This window comes from Ischnura elegans, chromosome 2 (assembly GCF_921293095.1).
Source record: "Ischnura elegans chromosome 2, ioIscEleg1.1, whole genome shotgun sequence".
In the NCBI taxonomy this organism is placed as follows: Eukaryota; Metazoa; Arthropoda; class Insecta; order Odonata; family Coenagrionidae; genus Ischnura; species Ischnura elegans.
Window position 1 is genome coordinate 93,656,032 of NC_060247.1, and position 23,831 is coordinate 93,679,862.

General features: G+C 39.3%; 1 protein-coding gene across 1 annotated transcript in view; it reads right to left on the reverse strand.

Moving 5' to 3' along the window:
- The window catches only part of LOC124154188 (U-scoloptoxin(05)-Sm1a), a 483,520-nt gene that overhangs the window by 159,888 nt on the left and 299,801 nt on the right, over window positions 1–23,831 (reverse strand). The gene's annotated exons all lie outside the window — the stretch shown is intronic.

Genomic DNA, 23,831 nt, shown 5'->3' on the forward strand with positions numbered 1-23,831 from the left:
GTAGCATTCTTTTTTGCACCCTTTGCGGCCTTTTAGAAGTTTATGTTTTCTACTTCCTGCATCATCTGCTAAAATTTCCACGTTTTTTTTCTGCGAGACTATTATCCTCATTTTTTATATACAGGCCTCTTTACGGAGGGCAATAGCTCTTCTTATTCTTGAACCTGAAGCTGATGTGCTACGGTCGTAATTCTTTTCTAGAGCGATCTCCATTGGAATAGTGATGCATAGATTGTTATTTTCCCACCGAGTACCTATATTAATCTAAATAAGCTGGAAATAAGTAAGATTTAACCGTTAAAACGACTAGAATAGTGGTCATGAATAACATAATATAACAATAATTGTGGTCATAATAACATAGAATAATAATAATTGTGGTCATGAAGTAGCTAGCAGATAATGATGAATTGTTTACAATCAAGGTTGATTGCCGAAAATTAAGAATACAGAAAAGGCTTTTCCTTTTTACTACCAGTTATCGAGAGATCGAAGAATCATAGATTATATAAATCCATTTATCATTACGGGTAGAAGGTTTTATGTATCGTTGTAAAGCTGGATCAAATTTTAAGCGGATGAAATATAATCAGTTATCATCTTGCTCTTTTTCTTAAAAATTTGAATTGATAATTTAGTATCGGAACCTTGAAAAGGCATATCTAAGGTCGCACATTTATAACTGTCCCTAAGGGTTATCGTACCTCTCAGCACACCTATTACGTCGAAAGAGTTTTATGTCCTCAATTACGCCCTCAGAAGGTAAAATTTGATAATCGATTGGCAAGTGGAGGTTGATAATCGATTTCAATCCATTCGCATCAAATAAAGGATGGTTAGTTTCGTTTAGCGCACCATTTTCGTGAGATATTGAGAAGAAGTTGAAAACAGTATGGTGCTTCGTTTTCTCAAACTATATCTGAGAGTTGAATGTACTAGCCATCCATGTCATGACGAAATATCCTCCAAGTCTTCATAAATAACGACAAATTCTTATAAGACTTCTCAGTTATTGACCGTAAAGAGTCTTCTTCGTGTAGTACAATACAAAAATAAATCCAATGTGTCGCGGCTTGCTCTCATGTGCGTTTCATTCGTGATATTTGTGACCACTCTGACCGACTTGAAATACTATGTATTGATGCAAAGAGAGATAAAGAGTTTTAAATTACTGGTGTATGTAGGTTTTAAACCCAGTTTTATCCGTTATTTAAATTTTTATTTTCCGTAAAACATCGATAAAGATTTTTTTAGATAGGTAAGTAGACGAAATTTCAACACTTTTGTCACGATAATCTCGCAAAGGAGCAAATTGTACTTGAGATACTGATATCTGCAAAGTGGAAATATTTTCTGAATATTATTGATTCACCTCAAGAAATTTAGCTAAAATTTGAGTCTCTGTGAACAGGAATGGCAATTCGGCATTAGGGGGCTGCAATAAGAATTAAACATTTTCACTCGGGACGGCTGATGGTGACGGAATGATATTCATACAGCGGATAAAAATGAAACCTTCAACTTTATGCTTCTCGCAAACTTCCATGAATTGAATTTAGCCAAGGAAACAGTCCCGAATCAAACGTGTCTCGAGAGGTCATTTTTTTCTTATATAGCTATTCGGCTCGAAGGTGGTTGACGGTCATCGGCTCGATTATGGCGAATGAGGCGCGAAAACGTCTTCCAGAACCACGACGAATTTTCCACCCTCTTTGCCCCCGAGGGTCTTCCGTCTCCGGTCGTCCCGTCGCCTTTAAAAAAATCCGCGCACCGCTCAATCCCCCTCCCCGCTTCATTTTCCTCTCGCAAATCACGCGGAAATATCGCCTTCGATCTATTTATATGGCCCTGCCTTCCCTACTATCCCCATCTTCAACCTCCCCACTCCCTCCCTCTCCTCACCCCATTTATACCACCACTCAACAATGGATCGCGCGATCATCAGCGGCACAGAAATCCTGCTTATCTTATCTCTTCGAAACTTGCGGTAGGAAGGAAGGGGAGTTGGGGGCGGGGGGGGGGGAGAAGTAGGGAGACTTAAAAATTCGACCTCCCCACTACATTTCACCACGTCTCCCAGTAAACATATCGCCCATTTTCCCTCCATTTCACTCCTTATCTCCTCTCCTGAGACTCGGAGCGTGTGCATTATACATCAGTGCCCTTCTTAAGCACTTGAGGAAAAAAAATAATAAGAAGCATAAAAAAAACTAAATCGAATGAAAAAAAGAAACAAATGATAATCGTTGTGGAAGGAGGAGACAGGAATGAGGTCACCTCCTCCGATATCGATTCGTTTCTCTCCTCCGACCGATTTCTCGTTCGATTTTCTCTCGGGAGCGATGATGAAAGAGAATGAGAGAGAGAGAGAAGCCTTTATACTCTTCCGCCTTTGGATATCGTGGGGGAGATTGGAGCAAAGGGTTTCTGCCTCCGCCGCCGTCGTCGCTTTGCAACCTGCGTTCCTTCCCGCAATGATGGAAGGATAGGGGTGCTGTGGGGAGGCATTACTTCCTATATAATCTTCTCCCTCCTTCCCCTCCCATCTTTCCCTGTTTCTCCATCCGTCCCTCAAAGGGTCTGCGGCCGGAACTCAAATCCACTGATTCTCCGGAGGACGACCCTCCCGAGGATTGCTGGACCGGGGAGGGGCGTCGGGTTCGCTTTCCCCCCTTCCCTCCTCAAAAAACCTCCTCATCCCACCGCCTGCCCGTTCTTGCTCGTCCACCCCTTTCTCTTTTCCCCTAATCCCTTCCCTTCCCCTCTCAGTTCTCTTAGAAAACGCGTTTCAATCCAAATCGGATGGGATCCTTAAAAATATCACCGTCCCCGCGCCGCATCCTTCTTCATGGTCTCCTTCCTTTGGCGTATCCGCGTCCTTGGCCTCCTTCCTCCACCGTCCTTCTACTCCTTCTCTCCTTCCGGTGTGGACGACGTCGACGAAGCGTGTCAGATTGCGGCCGAAAAAATAAATTGCCGAAAAAAAATGAAGAGGAGGAACGTACACAGTTTCCGTGAGAAACGAATACCTTACTCTCTCGTTCGATTGCGAAAAGAGCTGCTCGCCGGCTCTTTTTTTTATTTCGCCGAATCATGGAAAAATTTGGAGGGAGAGACAGAGAGGGAAAAATATAAAGGGACTCGTCGTGCATCTGCTGAATTGTCCCCGCTGCTGTTAATTGCCTTTATTTGTGCCGAAATTGAGCCGGAGGATTTCGTGGAGCAACGTTATCAATGGCGGAGCACTGATTTGGTCTCCCTCTCTTTCTCGTACAGTCATCGCTCATTGTGATTGAATTGAAAGAATCGCTAACAACGTAACAATAATTTTTTTGCGGTGGTATTTTTGGGGTGGTGAAAAGAAATACGTGTGGATCATAGAAGGAATGGAAAGTATTTCATCCATGAAGAAATTTGCCACTTTATAATTCACCTACTTAGCCTTAACCAAAGCTGTTACAGTAACGCAGAGAGAAAATAATGGTGATAGAGTGGTTTAATATAATTATATTTGAAATAATGTGCTTAATATTTGAATTATGGTTTTTACTTCAATCGACTGATTCTTTCATCAAGAGTTAATTTGTTTACATGGTGTGGAATCAATTGCTATCATTTGAGTAATCCATTTTATCTCTTACATTTAAAAAATAATAATTGCAAATTAACACAAAAAATGAAAATGAGAAATATCTTAATCTAAAATGTAATGTTCTATTACGATTCTTGTTTTTAGAAATATGCAGCCGCCCCCTACAAAGGATATTTATTGCCGGCAAAAGTATCTTAGCAACAAAAATACGAGATTTAATACGAAAAAACACAACGGCAATCGGAGTTCTATGTATATTGATTGTGGAAACCCCAAAGATTTTACAATTTAGGAATAGTATATTACAATTCTGTGAATAGGAAAGGGGGTTTCCAGATCCGGTGTACACGTCCGGTACGGTACTTTTCTACAATATTATAATCGTAAAGAGGTGCGAAAATCCAGATGTGATGCTCATCGTGTTGTCCCTTCAATATTTCATAGCATGATTGTATTCCTATGATGACAACGTGCGCGATATAACTCGTTGATTTCCGTGAAGAAAGACTAAGACTAACTGACTTTGAGTCAGACTGTAGATTTTATTAAGAATAAATCGATAGTGTGTTTTGAATATCTCCTACCGTCATCCGTTTGTAATAAAAACATTATGGAAGGAAAAATTTGTTATTTGACTAGGGTCTATATGTAAAGGAAGAAAATAATAATCAGTAAGAACAAGTATGCGATCAAATAAAAATGGGTTCCATGAAGTTGAATGGATTTCGAAAACATTTTGAGGCATTCTGCAAACGATTTCAACGGTAACAGGCTAAATAATTTAAATGAATCCACATTAATGTACTATTAAATGCAGCGTTACGGTATTAAGAACTCTAAAGAAAGATATTTATTTTCAAATGCGATACTAATCCGGTCTTTAGTTGACTTACAGCGATTAGTGATTGCATTCAAGTTTTCTCAGTAATGTTATTCTATATACTTATGCAAAATTGATTTTCCTCTAGTAAAGTTTTCAATAGGAAACGTAAGCAAAGCGTAAAAAAATCAGAGAACATATACGGAATATTTAAAAAGAAACTCCTGTTTACTCAAATTATTTATTATGCATGTGGAAAATGAGCGTTGTGTTACATCATGGCAAAATTACAGAAATACTGAAAATAAATGAAGGAAATCCATCCCTTAATAAGAATTTCGTAATATTTCTGTTTTCCTGAATTAATAATTAAGTACCTAATAATAATAATAAGCACCTAATATAATTTAAGCTGAATACATTAAACTCAAACCCAGTGCTTCAAGTCAAAGGTTGGTTTGAATAGGTGAGGCCAGTGATCACCCCGAACTAAGCCGTGAAATTCCTACAAATATTCAACTTTCTCCGGGCCACCTCGCACTTTGAGGAATTTTTTGTTGCCGGAAATATTAAAAGGCTTTACCGCGATAATCAATAACAATAGCCCTGAATTATTATCCTCTAACACGAATTTTATTGCAAGCACGCAGTTTTGGCGTGATTTCGATGCTTTTTATTTTTATAATTAATGCGGGATTGGACCATTTGTCGCTTTTTTGTAAACCATTAACGCTGCTTGAAGTAAATTTGGGGGAGGATGTCCCCCCAACTCATTCTATCCCCCACCAAAAGCATATTCTTAGTTACGCCACTGAATAGGAATGACTAGTTTTCCTTACCTGCAGGTTTTTGCTAGACTTTTTCTACCGAACTCGCGTTCTAATTTAATCTGTCTCAAGACTTTATTTTTAAGGCCATTAGGTATTAATCCTTAGCTAATTTCGATCGTATTTTAAATTCATTGAAGGAATTTATCGAATATCTCCTCCGCTAACTAAGAAATACCTATTACGTTATCTCAGCTATCGATTGTGAACGAACCGTAGTTGCGTCATTCAGTCATCACGAAGTAAGGAGATAAACTTTGGGTTTCAATTGGTACCTTCCTCAGTATTGCGTTTACAATGGACTTGGAAGCGTAGTTTTACATACAATCTTTGGTTATCACCGGTAGCCAATGATACTGTTTGAATAACCACTTCTGTTCTAAAATATCCTCTACATTAATATTTTGTGGTACGTAATACACATATGTTTTTAGTGGATGACAGAATGGAAGAATTTTGGGCGTTTGATTTAATATAGTAGCGATTCACAAATTATTTATTATAGTTAAATGTCCTAGATTCACTTAAAGTAAATTTCACTCTGTCGATTGATTTCAACGTGAAAAGATATTTATTAACTTTCACCGATAGAATCCTTTTATGCGTCTAAATTATGGCATATTTGCTTATGCGTTGAAAATTTATTATGATGTACTTTTGGAATCACACGCGTATGTTTTAAAATCAATGATTCAGTATCATGATTTGCTCTGCAATTCGTTCAGGGGGGTATTTAAAGTATGACATTCACTTATGCTACTTAGGTGAGAAAATATGCAGCTGAAAGGGGCTAAAAGTTACATGTGATATGACCATATTTTTTAAATTTCAATCTAAATCGATACATTTTCAGAAAAATATTATGCTGAGAACTTTCAGCACTCCATGCTGTATTTTGTGAGCGCATGGCGCACAGAGTAAAATCTAGAATATGGGTAGCGGTTTCCCGTTCCAAAACCACTCTGCGCACGCCGGTGCGGAAATAAATGCAACTCGCTTCAAAGTGGACTCTAAAATCAGGGCCGACGGTGAAATTTCAGGGGAGAATTTTATTTCAGCTTAACTTATTTAAATTTCATTCATGGCTGCGGCCGAATTCAACGTATAACTTTCGTACGAGCTCATATATGGATAAGTACTTTCAAATTATTAAATTGTTTATAGATGAAGAGAGCTAGTAAAGGTTTTCCACCTTTTCCATTGCCCAAAAGTGAATTGCAGCGAGTATTTTTACGTGTAAATATTTGTACACATAAAATGAGTAGGTATCATTATTATTAGTTGTCTCCAAATGGGAATTTCTACCGACCAACCATAAAATCAAGTAAAATAATCAGATGCTTACTCAATATCCCATCTTAAGTAACAAATGTTTGCATGTATGTACGTATGTCTGGATATGAATATGCATACAATAGTTATTTATATACAAATAATGGGTATTAGTCAGAATAAATTTTACCAGTATGTACTCCAATCATGGATCAAATAATATGGTTGTCGTATTTAGCAAAGCAAACACTTTGAAATTCAAGAAATATATTACAATAAAGTTGGATATATTCCCATTCAAATCAAAATTTTCCCTCTCTCGCTGCATGACAACTGAGTATTATAGCAATGATTCGTGCAAAATCGATAGCCTGTGCGATAACATAAGTGCTTCTTGGAATTACTTATGCCAGGAGGGGAACACAAATATTAGGTTGAAGTCTCAGAACGCCCCGACAGTTTGGAGAAGAGTGGCAGCACTTTCGATCACGTATTAAGATCACTGCGCAATAGAAGTTAATACAGGCGTCCTCTGAGTCAAAAATCAACCGTTATTTTAGATTGAAAACTTAAATATTTAAAAATTACGCGCCTTTTGATGCAAAATGATGATCGTGTTTAGTTTAACTTCTACCTTCTGAAGTTTTGACTAAGCTTTCGTTCCAACCATAAGTATAGGAGGACGGAGCGAGAAAGAATGTATGTCATTTTTATGAACATTTCAATTTCTACTCTATTTAGTTCTGTCCTCGTCGACTAATCTCCTCAGGATTCAATGCAATATTTTCTTTAAATTGCTTTTCAAACGCAATATTTTTAAACAGACTCTTGTAGAAGCCATTATGACGCTCCGTATCGAAGCAAAGGAAGAATGTTCATTACTTCCAGTGTATTTGTATCATTTTGAAAAAAGAATGATCAAAAAATCAAAAATAATCTCGAATAAAGTCAAATTTTGGTCGTTCACAGCGCCAAAATTTTTTAAATTTTAGCAAATGAATTCTGCAATCGAAGTAAAATCACCGTTTGCTCCAAAATTTGGGAAAATTATTACATAAATTCATTGAACTAATCATATTTTGAGAAGCCCAATTTTGATTTTTTCCTCGATGGCTGTTGTCTACACTGAAAAAATATTTTTCAATAGCAAACACGAAATGAAATTGTTTTGGACCGCGAAGTTGTCGTCCTATCTACGTCCTTGAGCTTCCATTCTCTTTCGTTTTACTCCTATAGACCGATACTGTACACGGAAATATTGAATGTAAATACAAATGCTTGGTTTTTGGGTTCGTGTCGATTGACATCCCAAGATTACAGCGTCAGGAGATTGTGTGGAATAGAGGTTTTTCTGCCGAAGCTTGGTTGCGAAGAGTTCCTACAAGTGCCTAATTTACTCGCTTCGCAAGCAGGGGCCATTTCTCACTCGACGCCTGCCATTTACAGGTGGGGCAACAGTGTTCGGGAGAATGGGAGGGTCAACCAGTCGGTTTATGGCCCGCCCTAAGAAATACCACCTCCGGTGACTGAGGGGGAATCGGCGTGGTAGCGTTCCCTTCACATTTGACCCTTGACCTGAGTCGAAAGGGCCGCAGGGCATTGGCGAGGACTCTCGCTCACTCAAAGTGCTTCAACCCGAATGTGGGTTTGGACTGGATGTATAGAGATTAACGCAGGCAAAGCCTCGGGCACATGAATACCTCACGTTCAGGGAAGAGGGGAATAGTTTCTTTCCCCCAAAAGGATTCAAAGATTTGTAATGTGGGTGGGTTAGCAGTCTTCTCCCAGATTTGAACTCAGGTGCTGTGGGTTATTAGACCACCACATTCTTCTTAAAGGGGAAAATAATTGTTTGCATTGCATTTCACACATATTTTTCACACCCATTTTAGATTGAATTACCAGTTATTTATAAATTATTACTACTACCATAAATCCAAGGCTCATCTATCCTACCGATTTATGTGCTCAAAGTGACCGCAACTAAAGCTCTGAGTATTTATGATCCATTTTTAACCCAATGTGTTCCACAAGTAGATATTATGTATTATTGTAAATGTGGTATTGATGAAAACTATTTGATCCGTTATCCTTGTTGGATACGCCTCAAACACATGCGCAATATTTTACAGAAGAGTGGGCGAAGCTCTAATGATATCACCTAAAAAACTCAATTTTGAGTTCAATTTGTAACTCAAGGATACAATCATATTAATAAAAATGATTAAATGATTGAAAGAGAAATATTTTTCCACTTCCGTTCTTAAAGTAGTAAACAGGAACTAACACTTTAATGAACAATAAATGAAGGTTTTTTATGTCCACCTGGGGAAATGAACTTTAGCACTGAAAACCTTGAAAAATCGCAGAATGTGGTCGCCCTCGCTAAGCTCACTGTTAGGGATATGCTATGAGGGATCTGGAGCAGAGAACTGATCATTGTTGAACCCCGTGCAACTAAACGTTGGCTCGTCTGGAAAACGTCCAAACCATGCACCTAGCCCTCTTTTCCTCGGCGCGGAGGATTAATACCTCGGAAATGGACGAGGGAAAAATGCCACTTCTGTATCCCAGTCTTAGTCGGAGCGACCGTTTCCTCCGTCCGTATATCATGGCTCTGTCATTTCCTGGGTTATATATGGTCCAGGCAATAAGTTATTCCACTTAACTTTCTCAAAAAACATCTCGGCGAGGGAAACTCCCGCTGAAAGGCAAAGAGCAGTCATTTATAAGAAGTCGGGCTCGCTAAAGCCTCAAAGACGCTTGCGAATTCAGAAAGAATCAATAGAAAGGGTGCGTTTAGACCATTTATTACTGCCATTGACCCCTGTGACGTGGAATTCTCTGCCGACTATTTTGATAAGGGGTTTCATGCTGCATGGTTGGGACTATTTTGGGCGGAAGAAAAGAACATTGACCAACTGACAAAATGGGGCCTAATGGTTGAGAGTAGTTTTCAGAACGATACATGAATATGAATACGGCCGGTGCCGATATGTATGAGTGTTTGCCAAAGCATGTCTCACTGGGCCAACAACTCCATTTATTGATGCTTTCTCATGCTTTATACTTCATGGGATTCCCTATGATGATAAAAAATGATTAAAGAACGTTTTATCTACAGAATGCGACTACACACCGCCAACGTAAGACTGCCATCCGCACTATATTCATGAAACAATGTAAGGTTTCCTTTGGATACCCGCGGCAAAGCTTCAAATTTCGACAGATAATTCATGCAAGAAAAATGATTAAATGATTTCCCAAGTGGACCGCGTGAAAAGCTCTCGGAACGACAACCGGATCATAGATTAGAATACCGCCGACGCGACATTTTGACGACCGACTCGGCCATCAACGGTCATCGAAACGTTGGCAGAATTCCAGTACCTTACATGGTGGAAATCCTGGGAGTTTTTCACGCAGTTCATCTTCATTAGCATGCTACCTCACAAGCCGCCTCATGTGTTCGGCACAGTATCTCTCTTAATAAATAGTTTTTGTCAGTCCTATAAAAATAGTGCTAGTAAATCTCTGTCGGTGGTCACGGTATGACGCGACATTCGTTTTTGAGGCAGCTAAAAAAAAAAAAATAATAATGCTCGCGCCACCACTATGTTAACATCACGTGCTTGTGTTTCTAACTCTTTTTTTCATCTACTATTTTTTATTGATGCTTGTGTGTTCTCTTATGACGACCTCTGTTATTTAGTACTTGATGTATATTTAATCTATGCATTTACTTAGAAGCGTAAAGTTTATTGAGTACATATTTATCAGATAAACTGTTGTCAAACGATTTAGTTCGCATCACATTTGATTAACGTCGTCAAGATATCGTTGGGTCACTTGAATACGCCGAAAACTTAATCGCTGCGTGATTGTTTGTGTGCTCCAAAAAGGAGTATGTGAACGATCATGACTGCCTTGCAGCCTGTCCAAGGCAGAACTATACAAATACAAATAGGTTACCAGGTTAAAATTGTTTACTCAAAAGAAGTTATTGAAGACGAGCTTGATGTGATCTTATGAGAAGGTCAAATGTGAATGATATCCCTGGGTTAAAGGAGTGCTTTCTGAAAAAAAACCATGTGGCTCAAGACTGTGAGCTGATGTTGGTCTTGTAGTTTGATGCTTTGTGAATTTTTTAGACCTCGCGTGTGGTATCCGTCAAGTATTATTTTTTTATTTGCTTGTTTCCGTTTCTTTCGTCCCCGAGTTTTTTCTAGGTTGAGCGGAACGCTACCCAACAATCGCAGGCAGTTACCTGGAGTGCTACCTGCAATTTCGGTGAGTGCGCGCGGGCCAAGATGACGTCCTATCGTGATTCTCACCATCTTCGTCCCCCTGCTCACGCGCTCACCGGTTGCTGGAGGCGCCGGCGTCTATCCCCCCTCCCACTTTCAACCCACCCACTTTCGAAAAGGGCGCGTCGTCTTCGGCAGTGGCGTCGGAGGTGGGGGGAGGGAGGACGCAATAATGGCAGCGAAAGGGAGGCTGCGGCGCGCGATCGTCATCTGTCGTCGTCCCTTTTAATAATCGCCCGCGCGCCTTCCGGCCCTCTGCCATTCGCCGCTTATCGACGGCAAAAAGGGGCACACCATAGCGGGAGAGAGATTATTATTATCATTCAGAGTAAACGAGTGAGATGTGGGAAATTTTTCAATATCGTGAAAGCCACGTGTCGTCCCATCAGGGTGCCATATATGCTCAGGTGAAGTCTCTCATCTCCCTCTCTATATATGCACACACACATTTGTGAGAACAGTTCAATCACAGCGGAATTGTTTCCTTTACCCTCTGACATTCTCCATGCCATCGCGTGACGCTCTGATACTGGGGCATCAAAATTACGGTCGGTGGCAATTACCGTACTTGCACTGACTATTATGAGATATCACATGAATAAAGGGCAAGGCTGTAGGAGCTGGTATTGAAGTAAAACTCTTCCCTCTTTGCAGAAAATTACGGCCGGAAAAGGGGAAAAATGAATACTATGTCAAAATATGGTATTTGGAGGAGACGAGCGTCATCTGCGGTCATCAAAACCGTTGGGGAAGGGTAGGGAAGGAAGGGTGGAGAGAATCTCGGCGTCGACATCAGCCTACTATTGGCTGATGTCGACGCCAGTTTACGGGAAAAATTACGGTTTAGAAAAATTGATCGGGAAGGGCATTATTGAAAACAAAATCTTTTAATTCTTTCCTCTTTGGATATTGTATATCCGGCCACTAAACTGCTGTTTGATAAACAATGCGATCCCTGATCTGAAACGTTTGGAGGCTCCTGATATAAGTTATTGATTCTTTTGGATTTATCCGTACTAAAACAGTGAAAACCCTTCGCGGACTACGTAGGTGAACCCGAAACCCAATATTACGACGCTAATCGTGGCGATATCCAAACACAGAAAAAGTTCGCTCTCAATAGAAATGGTTTATTTTTAACCTTCGGGCATTTCCATCCATTCTTTTAATATTTTGGATTCCTTTCTAAAACTGCAGTGTGTGGTTAAAGACGTTCCTTCAGATGCCACCATGTGTTTCATAAAAAAAGGCTGGGGTCTTAACCTAAGGTTATCGTCGGAAATATTAGTTCAATTCCAAAAGATGTTTAGCTGGATAAGTATATCAAATCTGTAGTATTGCAGAATCAGTTTTTATGCATGTAATTTGCATGTGTGAATTGCTTGGGGAAGCTGCGACAAAACTGAACTTGTTATAATGCATGATAGATAAATCTTGCTCGAACATGGTGTTGGCATGGATGAATATTTGTAAGGTACTGATAATTTTTCATGGCATTTAAGGCATGATAATTTTTCTTCCAGCAAAATTAATCCCGGTCACTCCACCACATACACCCAGACGAAAAAACGAGTCGCATATGTTGGTATTTTGATAATGTATGAGTGTAGTAATTTCCTATTAATACTCAAGCGAAAGTTTATCTCTGAGTTGTCATTAGTAATTGATTTTTATGTTCCCCTTTCAGTGCATTACGCATGTAAGAATGATTGTCAATTTTTTTCCACCCTGCAGCGTTTCCTCACTAACTTCATCTATAGTTTTATTGGAAGGCATGTGGTTCCGCTGCTCAGGTAACTGATATCAGCTCATTTGAAACTGATGAAGTTCCTCTTTTGAACCTAAAATAGCTAAATTTAAAATATAAATGCGGATATGCCATATCTTAGACGCGGTAATTCTTTTAAGGACGACCTGTATATCTATCAATGGAAAGACCGAGTTGAAAATTTTTCTCACCCCCATGAGATATAAAATTCCCACCAAGTTCAGCCGGTTACCTTGCAAATTTATTTAACTCATTGTCACCCAAATCCGCTCTCTTTGAGGCCATGGAGTAGAAGAAGTAATCTCAGAAAAAAAGGAACGCTTTGAAGATCTTATTCTTTGAGAAGGAACGCAGGACCGGAAGGGGACGTGCTAGGCACCAAAGTCGTTTTCCGCCTCCACGCGTGCAACAGCGGGGAAACGTGAGCTTATATCCTCACTTCCCGGAACTTTCTTTAGCGAAGCCGTTCCTTTTGGCGCTACGTGGCTTCTTTCTTCCAATCATCCTCGCGCGTTTTCGTTGGCGTACACTGTGCATAACAAACGAAAGGAGAGAGATAAGTTGAGGAAAATATTTCTGTAAATCCACGAGGAGGAGTTAAAATTTGAGATCGTCTTTCATTCAGTTTTATACAGATTTTTTATCCAGATATGTGATATATATATCCAGTCATGTTTTGTGAAGTTAATTTCTTTACCATCTAAGCGAAAGTAACGAATATATTATACTCTGTGTTTAATTGTTTAAACAGATATTTGATTGTTATGACACTCTAAAAACTCCAGTTTTTTTAAAAATAATGTTAGAAAATTTATTTCTCCAATCCTAATTTTATGACGGTCTGATTTATCAACATGTTCCCCTTCTGTTCGAGTCACCTAAATCCCACTAAATACTTTATGGCTGTTGGTAAGACCACGATTCCACTTTATATTTAATCCAATATGGTGTATCAGATGAGTTATTGCATGCAATATTATGCAACTTCACCCTAGACCACGTTCATACGCAATGACCTGGACTAACTGGCGCTAGGAAGTTGTTTTTCCCTATGCCTCTCCATAGAGTATACGCTAGCCGAACGCATGTCCTTAACCTAAATCTTGTCCAGTCTTTCCCAAGACTCGAGGACGCTTGTGGCTCTTTTCTTCTGAGATACAAGTTTACATATCCTGGGATGCTCGTTAGGTCATGCGTCTCATTCTGAGGCAGAAGATGACCCAAGAACACTCATCTATTATTCACTGGATTTTCTGTGGAGCGTCAGGAGTACCCGAAAAAAATTCTGCAAAGCTGTCGTTCAAAGCCATCACCCGCTTTGATATCACTGTCAACTCACCACTCATTTTTTCTCCATTTCCAGGGCTTTAAGTATTTTACTCCAGGCGAATAATTTCTCCTATTGACTGATTTTTCTCCTTTTATGTTTTACTCCACTCATTTCAGAAAATACCGTATTGATTTCCTCTTCCAGTGACTCATTGGTATTCAGCTATCCGAAGGGAATAACTTTTTCAATCGTTTCAATAAGATTAACATTTTAGTACGCACATAAATTTATTTGACTAAAATGGGAGAAGGGACCAATATTTTTCCCAAGATGAAGCCTCAGTGCTAGGGCTTTAATTATTGACCCCTTTTCCTTGCTTCGACTCGGTTGCTTGCATGGGTAATTTTGAAAAAAAACTTTTTAATTTTGAAACTATTTAGTAAATCAAAATTAAAAAAAAACATGAAGGCATATTTCAAGTTGATTTTCTCTGGTGAGAAAAATTTGCATTTTTATCGTGGAATACTTGGAATATTACTCAACATTTTTGCATATTACATTTATTTACATTAAGTAATTATCTGCGTGGAATTAGGCACTTGCCGTTATGCTTACCCAGGATAAATTTCCCCCGCTTGTTTTTTCTTTATTTTTTTTGAAAATTGCAGTTATTAACTATTTAAAATTATTAGAATATCTTGGTGAACATGAATTTTGTGTTTTGTTGTTTTAATTTTAATTTCCAGTGATTACTCTTTCCAATAGTGAAAGGATAAGTTAAAGTGGATAGATGTAGATAGTAATGCAAGGCGTCCCTAAAACGCTGGAGCTCTGTTATTTTTTTGATTGCGTATTGAACGGTCCGAAGAAACGAGGGACATGTTGAGCTCTGAAAACGTTTACTCGAAGCTCACGTTTGGGAACAAACGCTCCATATTGGCCGGATCGATTTTTTCTACCAATTTTCTACCAATTTTCTATCAATTTTTTCTACTCGCCGCTTTTCGTTTGTCTAAAGCGGCTATCGTCTTTTATCCGTCTCCCTGCACATTCTGTCTTTCCCTCAAACCCGTATCATCTACTCGACTTCCTGCATAATTTCAACTCCCGTCCTTATCTCAGCCATTCACCCACATCGTCTCCTTCTCCTAATGTCACACTCCCCCGCATCCCAAATGATTTCTTCTCATGCCACTCATCCTTGCTACTCTCTCCTCTGGGATATTTGCCTCCGGGGCAAGGCAAGGCTGAGGGTGGGGCAGGGGGGTCAAATGCCCCCATGCGGCAGTTTTCAGGGGGTGGGAAAATTTAAAAATATCATTAACGAAAGACATTTAATTTTTCTAATTAAACTATTTAACAATGATTATTCATTGGTTGTCTCAAGCGTGACTTTATGGATGATCAACTTATCGCGATGTAATGTAAAGTAAACTTTGTAATTCCACACAAATATAAAATATACGACCTACGTTTAGACGTGGCACATCATCTTCTGGTAAATATGCAAATAAGACAGAAAATATACAGTCGCATTCAAAATTATTTTTAAAAATCTCAGAAACACAACGGTCTGAGGAGAGGATCGAGGGGTGTAGTTCCCAGCGGTGGAGTTTGGCCAAAGACGTTAGGAACGGGTGTAAGAGCATGGAAAGGATTAGAGATTTCCGTACTTACATTGCCTTAAAAAAGCGTAGTGGCTTGTGGGGCGGGAAAAGGGAAGAGAGGAATACCAGTTCGTCCGAGAAAGCATACATTAACTGAAAATAATAAATTAACTGATCATAACGAACTTCAGCTACTTCAATGTGTTATAAATTCGTGAGTATCGAGATGACCGTATTTGGAAACACGGATTGCCCCGCAGACTGAGGGAGAATTAGAAACAAATTGAGAAAACTGGAAACAGACAGTTTGTTTATTCCTTATAATTCTTCTCCATACACACAATATTATTTGAAAAGATATTATTTACTAGAAGACCACCCCGCGTTGCTCTGCAAGGAGAGTAACCAGAGAAGAGGGAAACTTGGAATTTGATGGTCACATAGCAGGATTTTTTTGTTTTCCCTTTGAGATTGTCAAGAGCTGTGTCCTCCTGGCAGGATATCACGGAAGCTGTATGACGTGATGTAAGAAACGGTTATGAGAAAACGGCGCAAAGGACGCGTCGGACACAAACGAAAGTAGCAAAACGGGGTTTGATGGCATGCGATGCACATATGTACTAACTTTCCTCCAAATCCGTGCAGCCATATGGACACGCATAGCGTACAAACAAACGGACATCCTCTTTTATTTATGAAACAATAACTAATAGAGGTGAATGAATTCGGCTATTTGGGAAGCAAGATAACTAGTGACGGGAGAAGCAAAAAAGAAATTATCAGCAGAATAGCCCGGGCGAAGGGAGCATTCCATCAAAAGAAAGACCTGCTTGCAGCGGGAAACTTAAATATGGAAGTAAAGAAACAATTTATAAGAACCTACATTTGGAGTATGCTCCTATACGGAAGTGAGGCATAGACAATGACCTCAGCGGAGAAAGCTAGGATAGAGGCCTTCGAAATGTGGTGCTACAGAAGAATGATGTAGATCAAATGGATCGACCGAGTTTGTAACGAGGAAGTCCTAAGAAGAGTAGGAGAGAAGAGAAGCCTCATGAAAACCTTAATAAGAAGACGGAACAACCTTGTAGGCCACATCTTGAGACATGATGGCCTGATGAAGACAATCGTCGACGGACAAGTGGAAGGCAAGAACGGAAAAGGAAGGCCTCGAACATAATACATGGAACAAGTAAATAAGGATGTGGAAGAGAAGAAATACGTAGATGTGAAAAGATAAGCTGATAGGAGAACTGAGTGGAGAGCTGCGTCAAACCAATCCAAGGATTGTTGACCAGTGATGATGATGACTATTAGTAAAACTTCTCAAAAGCAAGCATAGGGTGTGTAATTTCAACTACCGCGATTTAAAAATAAATTTTTTCAGCAGTATTTATCCATTTTAGTGGTGTGGGAGGGTTAGGGAAGGAGCGAAAATTTGGTGATGGGGACGGCAAACTGATCTTTGCCCCCCCTTTGAAATACTCCCAGCTCCGGCCCTATTTCTCCCTCAATCCTTTCAACGACGGTCACGGAAAAATTTTCGGATATGAATATGTGCAGATGAAATCGTTCATAACCTCTCCCTCCTTTCTTTCTTCCTCTTCTGTTTCCGTTGAGAGAATGGCGAAATCCCCGTTCCTCGCGTCTCTGCCCAAATTGCAACACTTAACCCAGATGACTCTTCCCCTACCTCGCCTTATCTTTCTAGCACTCCTCCATCCCCCCTCCTCCTTCACGAGACTGCACGGATGGAAGGGGTGGAGGGAGTGGAAATAGCCATGGAGGGGAAATGAGAAGGGGTGAGTGGTTATATAGGGTGATTTCAAAAGAATACCACAACTTTAAAAATTTGTATTTAGTCAAATAAACATATTAGAAACCTGTTATATATCATTATAAAGAGTATTTAACTCTCTTGGTGCATCGGGCCGATATATCGGCTTTTGTCGCTTGGGTGAAAAGTGCGGCGGGCCGATATATCAGCTCTTGCGTAGTACATTATTTTATTTGCTATAACTTATTACATTGACGTATTTTATTTCAGTAAACGTAAATTACTTTGTCAATATTAATCAGTTTAGCCTCAATAATAAAAAGATCTCTTACAGACATGTAATAAATGGCTTTATATTGTCTTTTTTCACTGGTTGCTACTTTTTATGAAAGTACCCTCTTCTTCTTCTCGCCAGTATCCCAGGAAGAAGGATAGAACTAAGAGGGTTAAAACAGTTTTATTTCACTTTAAAACAAGGTCAACAATTTTCGATATGACCCCCTCCAGACATTCGAGCGATTTCAACCCGGTACTCAAACTCGTACCACGCTCTCAGTAGTATATCGGACATAACAGTTTGGAAAGATGCCGTTACTTCTCGTTTCAGAACTTCAAAACTAACTGGTAGAGGTGTGCACTTGTGTGCATTTGTGAACTTATTTTCAAGCGAAAAAAAATTTTAAAATACTTTTTATAATGATGTATAACTATAGTTCCTATTATGTTTCTTTGATTAAATATAAATTTTTAAAGTTTTGGTATTCTCTTTGAACCATTGTGTACGTGCTGGTGGTGATGATGGGAGAGAGCGAACGACTCCACCACTGCTGCTGCTGCTTTGGAAGTGAAGGACCTCTTCGGGGAAATCGACGCTCGGATTTTACATTTTGGCAATTTTGAAGAGGCGGGAAAGAGAGAGGGGTTGTGGAATGACAGCAGAGAGGAGAGAAAGCGGAGACAGGGTTGAGAGTAGAGAGTGGAGGAGTAAGAGAGACGCTGTTAGCGGAATGACATCCAAGCAGTCATCCCCGAAAAGGAAGAATAATTTGCTCACGAAACGAGCCGTGGCGTCCTCGGAAATTATGGAGAGCGTCTCGCCAACCAACCAACACTACCTCTACTCCGTGGGAGAGCCCACTTTTCGTCAAAAACCTATTCTTGATTGGAGAGAGTGGCGAGTGAGGTATCCGTGCGATGCAATGGATAGTGTATTCTGTGCAGTGGTCGGATTGTGTTTCAAGGGTATATTCTGCCAGACGTAGCCGTCTCCTTATTCTGTGTATGTGCTCTGCATCCATCCGGCTTTTTAGCGTGTCGTGAGGAGATGTGATGTGCACTTATATTCCTGTTATCCATACCACTCTGTCCACTTCCCTGAATCCCTCGAGTTCGTGGGAGAGTCCATGAGGAGAGGTCACGGAGGAGGATTGGGGAAGATTACTGTTGGAGCCCTAATTGAGTGGCGCAGACTCACTTCGTGGAATGACAAAAATGACATCAAAGAATTTTGTACGATAGTTACTCTCCACTAATCCAGAGTCTAGCAAAAGAAACTACAACTATAGGGTGTTATCTTCATTAGTTTATAATAAAAATACTCATAATTCTACTAATTCAGCGATTTTACCGTAATGTTGATTGCATAAGCCAATATGTGGGTCGATAATTCAAATGCGGTTGTACTTATTTGTTAAAAATTTTCTGAACTTTAAATCCACCACAGTACGTTGAATTGAAAAGTACTGTTTAAGAAGTTGCTGATGAACAAGCAGAATACAATGAATATTAAATTCTTGAGAAATATGGCCAATAAACTAGAAAAGACTGGTTTAGAGAGGACGGAAATAGGGGTATTATAGGTACAGATCGTATGAAAGGAGATCAATTAAAAAATATATAATTAGTGTACCTTGTAAAGGCATATAAAGAGAAGTATAATGGAAGGATTCTCCCACTGTAGTCAGAGGTTTACGCTGAGGGATGGAACCTGAGTCAGTTCCCGACAATTATGCTTGACTGTTGTTAAATCTGACTTAGGATAAAATAAAATTTGTTAGGAAGAAGCCTGAGATACTCATACTTTCGAAAATTCTGCAGGTGGGACAGGTGGTGTTAGTGTTCAAGGCAAGAACTTTTTAAAGCTTGTAATTTATCCATTTTATCATTGAGATTACTTTCATATTTAAAGGTCTCTACCTCATAACTACTCAAATATGTCATCCCCTTAGGTATTTCAGGTTTTTCTTTAAACATCCCACACTAATTTTTAAGCATTTTAATGAGCCTCGATGGCAAATCAGTAAGATTCGGTGCAGGAAAAAAATGAATACTGAGTCTAAATCCTTGATAATTCACTTACCAATAAATATTAATATCTTTTCTCTCTTTCGTTTTCCAATCTGCCCTTCATCAGAGGATTGCTAATACTGTTCCATCGTGATTTTTGCATTTCAATTTGTTTGGTAATAAATGCTTCATCTTAAACCAAAAATATTATCATCGTGGTTTTTAATTCAATATCTAGTTAATTGGTCGAATCGATGGAATATCCATAGATTTGATAGTATTTTGCCCTACTCTATTCCAAGATATGAAACAGAAAAGTGGCAGAGATATTAAAACGGACAGTATTGAATTTTAAATTATAATATCTTTGTCGAGTAAATATTAAAAGCAGCATGACTGCTTTGCCAATTTACATGGATCAAATTACGAAATCATTCTTTTTATAGTATGTTATCACACCCTACCTAAAGCGATTTTGCAACTTTTAGGCAGATACATCAAAACTTTCGGAAATTAATTTTCAATAATAATAAATTTTTCATGTATGAATAAAACCTGAGTGATTGATATTCCGATATCTTGTTCAGACGTTCGCTCGAATTTAGAATAAATGGATTTGATAGCTACAGAATCGTCGAATGCCTAACATATCTGTAGTTATGATACATGAAAATGGTAGAGATATGAAGGATTCAATAGGATAGAAGAATAGAGGGCTGCAGTTGACTAACATCCGGCCCGTTTCACGTGGACACTTACGATCCTTGCCACGTGCGTTCTCAGTTGTGTTGGCATAAATGGAAGCTTTCTATAATAGCGCATCTCCTGCTCCTGTCTCACGGGAGACGGTTATAGTTTTGTGATTTTGTATAACTGCAGAGGGTTACTGCGATGATAGCAATTTGTTTGAAGTTTGTTGTGTAGACATTTGGATGGATTATATTGCACTACGGCTCATTCACTCGCTCCCGCAATTCGGTTGGTTTGGATAGGTGAGGGTAAAGTTCACGCTTCACTACGGCAGTATGGAAGTCACGCATTCAGGCTAGTTCCTTTCTCTGGGCTGCCTCACAATTCGAGGGCTTTGCTCGGGGTTGCCCGAGGTTTAACATTGGTATAAATTTCGCTATGAAAAAATAAGTTGGCTTTGCCGGTATTCGAACCCGGATTTTCCGATTGCCGGTGAAGTATGTTACCAGTTACATCAACGAGAATTCTTCTTCCAAGGTAGATGTTAGACTGGGTTAACTGCACAAAGTGTCCACCTCCCTCATAATCGTGGCTGCGTACAAAGTCAATAGTTCTATTCTATGCTTTACCTGGGATTTTAAACAGGAACCCCGCGATCAGCACCCAAGAGATCTATCATGGTGCATTCCTAGAGATATACAGCTATAAAGAAATTTGTTCCAGGACAATGACCCCACGAACAGTAGGTATTTTGATTTTCAGGTGGGGTGGGAGGAAATAGTAGGTTTTCTGCTTTTTTCGCGTGGTCTTTTCCTATCTACTAATTCATGCTGGCTATTCTAGAAAAGAGAAAAATCACTCTCTTGTGAATTGCAGAGGCCGGAAAAACTCAGTGCACGTGCATTGGGAACAATTTCACGTGGTCTAAAAGCAATACAGCAAAAGAAATCAATTCTATTAAAACTTAAAAATGTGACTATTTATGCAATTTATAGATACTTGACTAGTATTAATTTTGATAATAAAATTAGTCATTAAATCATTAAAATGTATCGTGATAATACTGACGTATGAATCCCACACAGCTATCCCAACGCCTTCGAATGCGAAAAGTTTGCCAAACCCTGGTGAAGTACGTATATACTTTGATAAATTGATAATACCTTTGGAGAATTTATTCCTGTTTTGTCATGCTGAGGAAACCACTGTTAGTACTAAACGATTGCCACCTTTACCATCGATTCGCACAGTCGCGGAATCGGGTTATTATGCCAGCCTCGGGTGTGGTCTTCATCGGGAAGGGGGAGTTGGAGGGGAGTGGTTTGGGATACCTCTCCCCCTTCCCACATTCCCCCTCCCGAATCCGAGGACGAGACTGGAATGCGGGAGCCGCCATATTCCATAGAAAGAGAGCGGAAGGACGCATAGCAGCGATGAGAACGGCATCGCTGGCGCATCCCAGTGCATTGTTCGGCCTCCCACTGTTTGTTACCATCCCTCCCTTCTCTCCACACCACTCAAACTATGTATCTCCTCTCCTCACAACTCCTCCTTGCCTTTTTTATCCGCTTCCTTCTTTTATTATTCTTATTATTATTTTCGATCCTCTCTTTTTCTTCTCTTTTCCCCCAAAGAAGAGTCACCATCTAAACTTCTCTCTCTCCTCCATATATATATATATATCTATCTCTTTCTCGACATATGCGCTCCGCATCTGAACAACTGCGACCTCAAACTTTTCATCGCACGAGGATAGAGTCCGTGCAAGATATCTTTTCCTCCCTCTCTCTCTCCGCGTCTGTCTAGATATGAAAGGCCTTTCCTGCTCCTTCCGTCGCGTCGCCTTGAAGTCGTCCCATTGGCGATCGTCCCGATGCCGCCGGGCTCAAGCCAAACGGCCCGATGACGCTCCACGGAGGACGCGGAAGGGGTTTGTCGCGGGACGTCGCGTCGCGAAATCTTGTTCATCTCGCTCTGTAAACGAGAATGAGGGAGTGGGGGAGGTAGAGTACTGTTCGCTGGAGTCGTTTTTCTGTGTGCACTCTAGAAATCAATCTTTTATTTTTCTGCCGACGTTTTTGAAGCGATTCACTGGGCAGGATTTCGGGTATCGTCCGTGTTTACATTATAAAGATTGTCAACGATTCTGTGACTATGTTGCGTATCTCCTAATTCCAGGATTAAATAAAATGGACTGAACTGCATCACAGTACGCGCCTTGAGCTGAGGTTTGATTATGTTGCATCTCCTAAAATTTGTCACGCTTTGTCTCAATAACGCAAGATGTTTTGGAAATAGATGAGCATTTCCAGTAGAGAAATTGTATCTAACGAATATATATATTTTTATTCATACTTGTTATTGGAAGCAAATTTATGAAGTAGAATACCGTTCAGTGGAGGCGTTTTTTGTGCACACTCTAGAAATAAATCCTTTTTTCTGCCGAAGTTTTTGCGACGCTGTTGTAACGATCCAGTGAGAAGGATTTCGGGTATCGTACGTGTTTATATCATGATGATTTTCGGCGTTTCTCTGACTATGCTCTGTGTCCCGAATTTCAGGCTTAAATAAAATAAACTGAAATGTATCACATTAGGCGTCTTGAGATAATGTAAGACTATGCTGTATCTCGTGAAATTTTTTACCCTTTGTCTCACCAACTGGAGATATTTTTTTTGAAGCCAAAAACGTTTTGGAATCGAGAGATCTTGTAGGCGGAGCGTTTATTTTTAGTCGCTAGTGTTATTTAAAGCATATTTATTATGCTGACAACGCCAATGATTTCCTAGTATCTTACATACGACTGATACTGATAAATGCAATAGCGTACGCAAAATAACAATAAGGCATCATTGTTATATCTAAATGTAATTTAAACTAATGTCTTTAATGCATGCCTGTCATTAAAAATATAGTATTGCGTTAGTAAGATCTTATATCGGTCTTGTATAAGTGGAAAAGGAAATTAATATGCTGAGAAATACATTTTCGATGATATATCATGCGATTAAGAAGTTTTGTAGTAATTCTCCTTTATTATTGTTACAACATTTAAACAAATAACTTTATAGCCTTTTTATGGGAAAAAATGTCTAAGTGGATGATACAATGCGCAATAAGAATTATTTAGGTGTCTGAATATGGCGTCAAGTCAATACATATTCAATCTTTTCATAACCAAAATCAATTTTATGTATTTATTTATTGATGTTTGCCATATTGAATTGAATTTTGTTGTTATTTATTACATGTTTAATAATTATTTTTAGTTAACATTGCAATAGTGATGAAGGAAGTTAAAAAAGAGATGTTTGGGCTGGAGATGAGTAATAAAGAGATAGATTTGAAACTGTATGGGCACATTGAATAAAAGTTGATCGGTGAAGAGAGATACGAAAGGGAATTGCGTTTGCGGGATTAAAATTTTATTGGTCAGTGTTTTGGGTTAAAAATTTGGTGTTCGTAAAATTTAATGCCATTTTTTACCCGAGCGAAGCAAATTAAAGGATATGTTTATTTAATCATTAATTTTAGCCATAATAATTCACCATAAGTCATCTTATTTTCATCCAAATAAAACTCACATCCACTATTTCATGTAAAAATTATCCCATG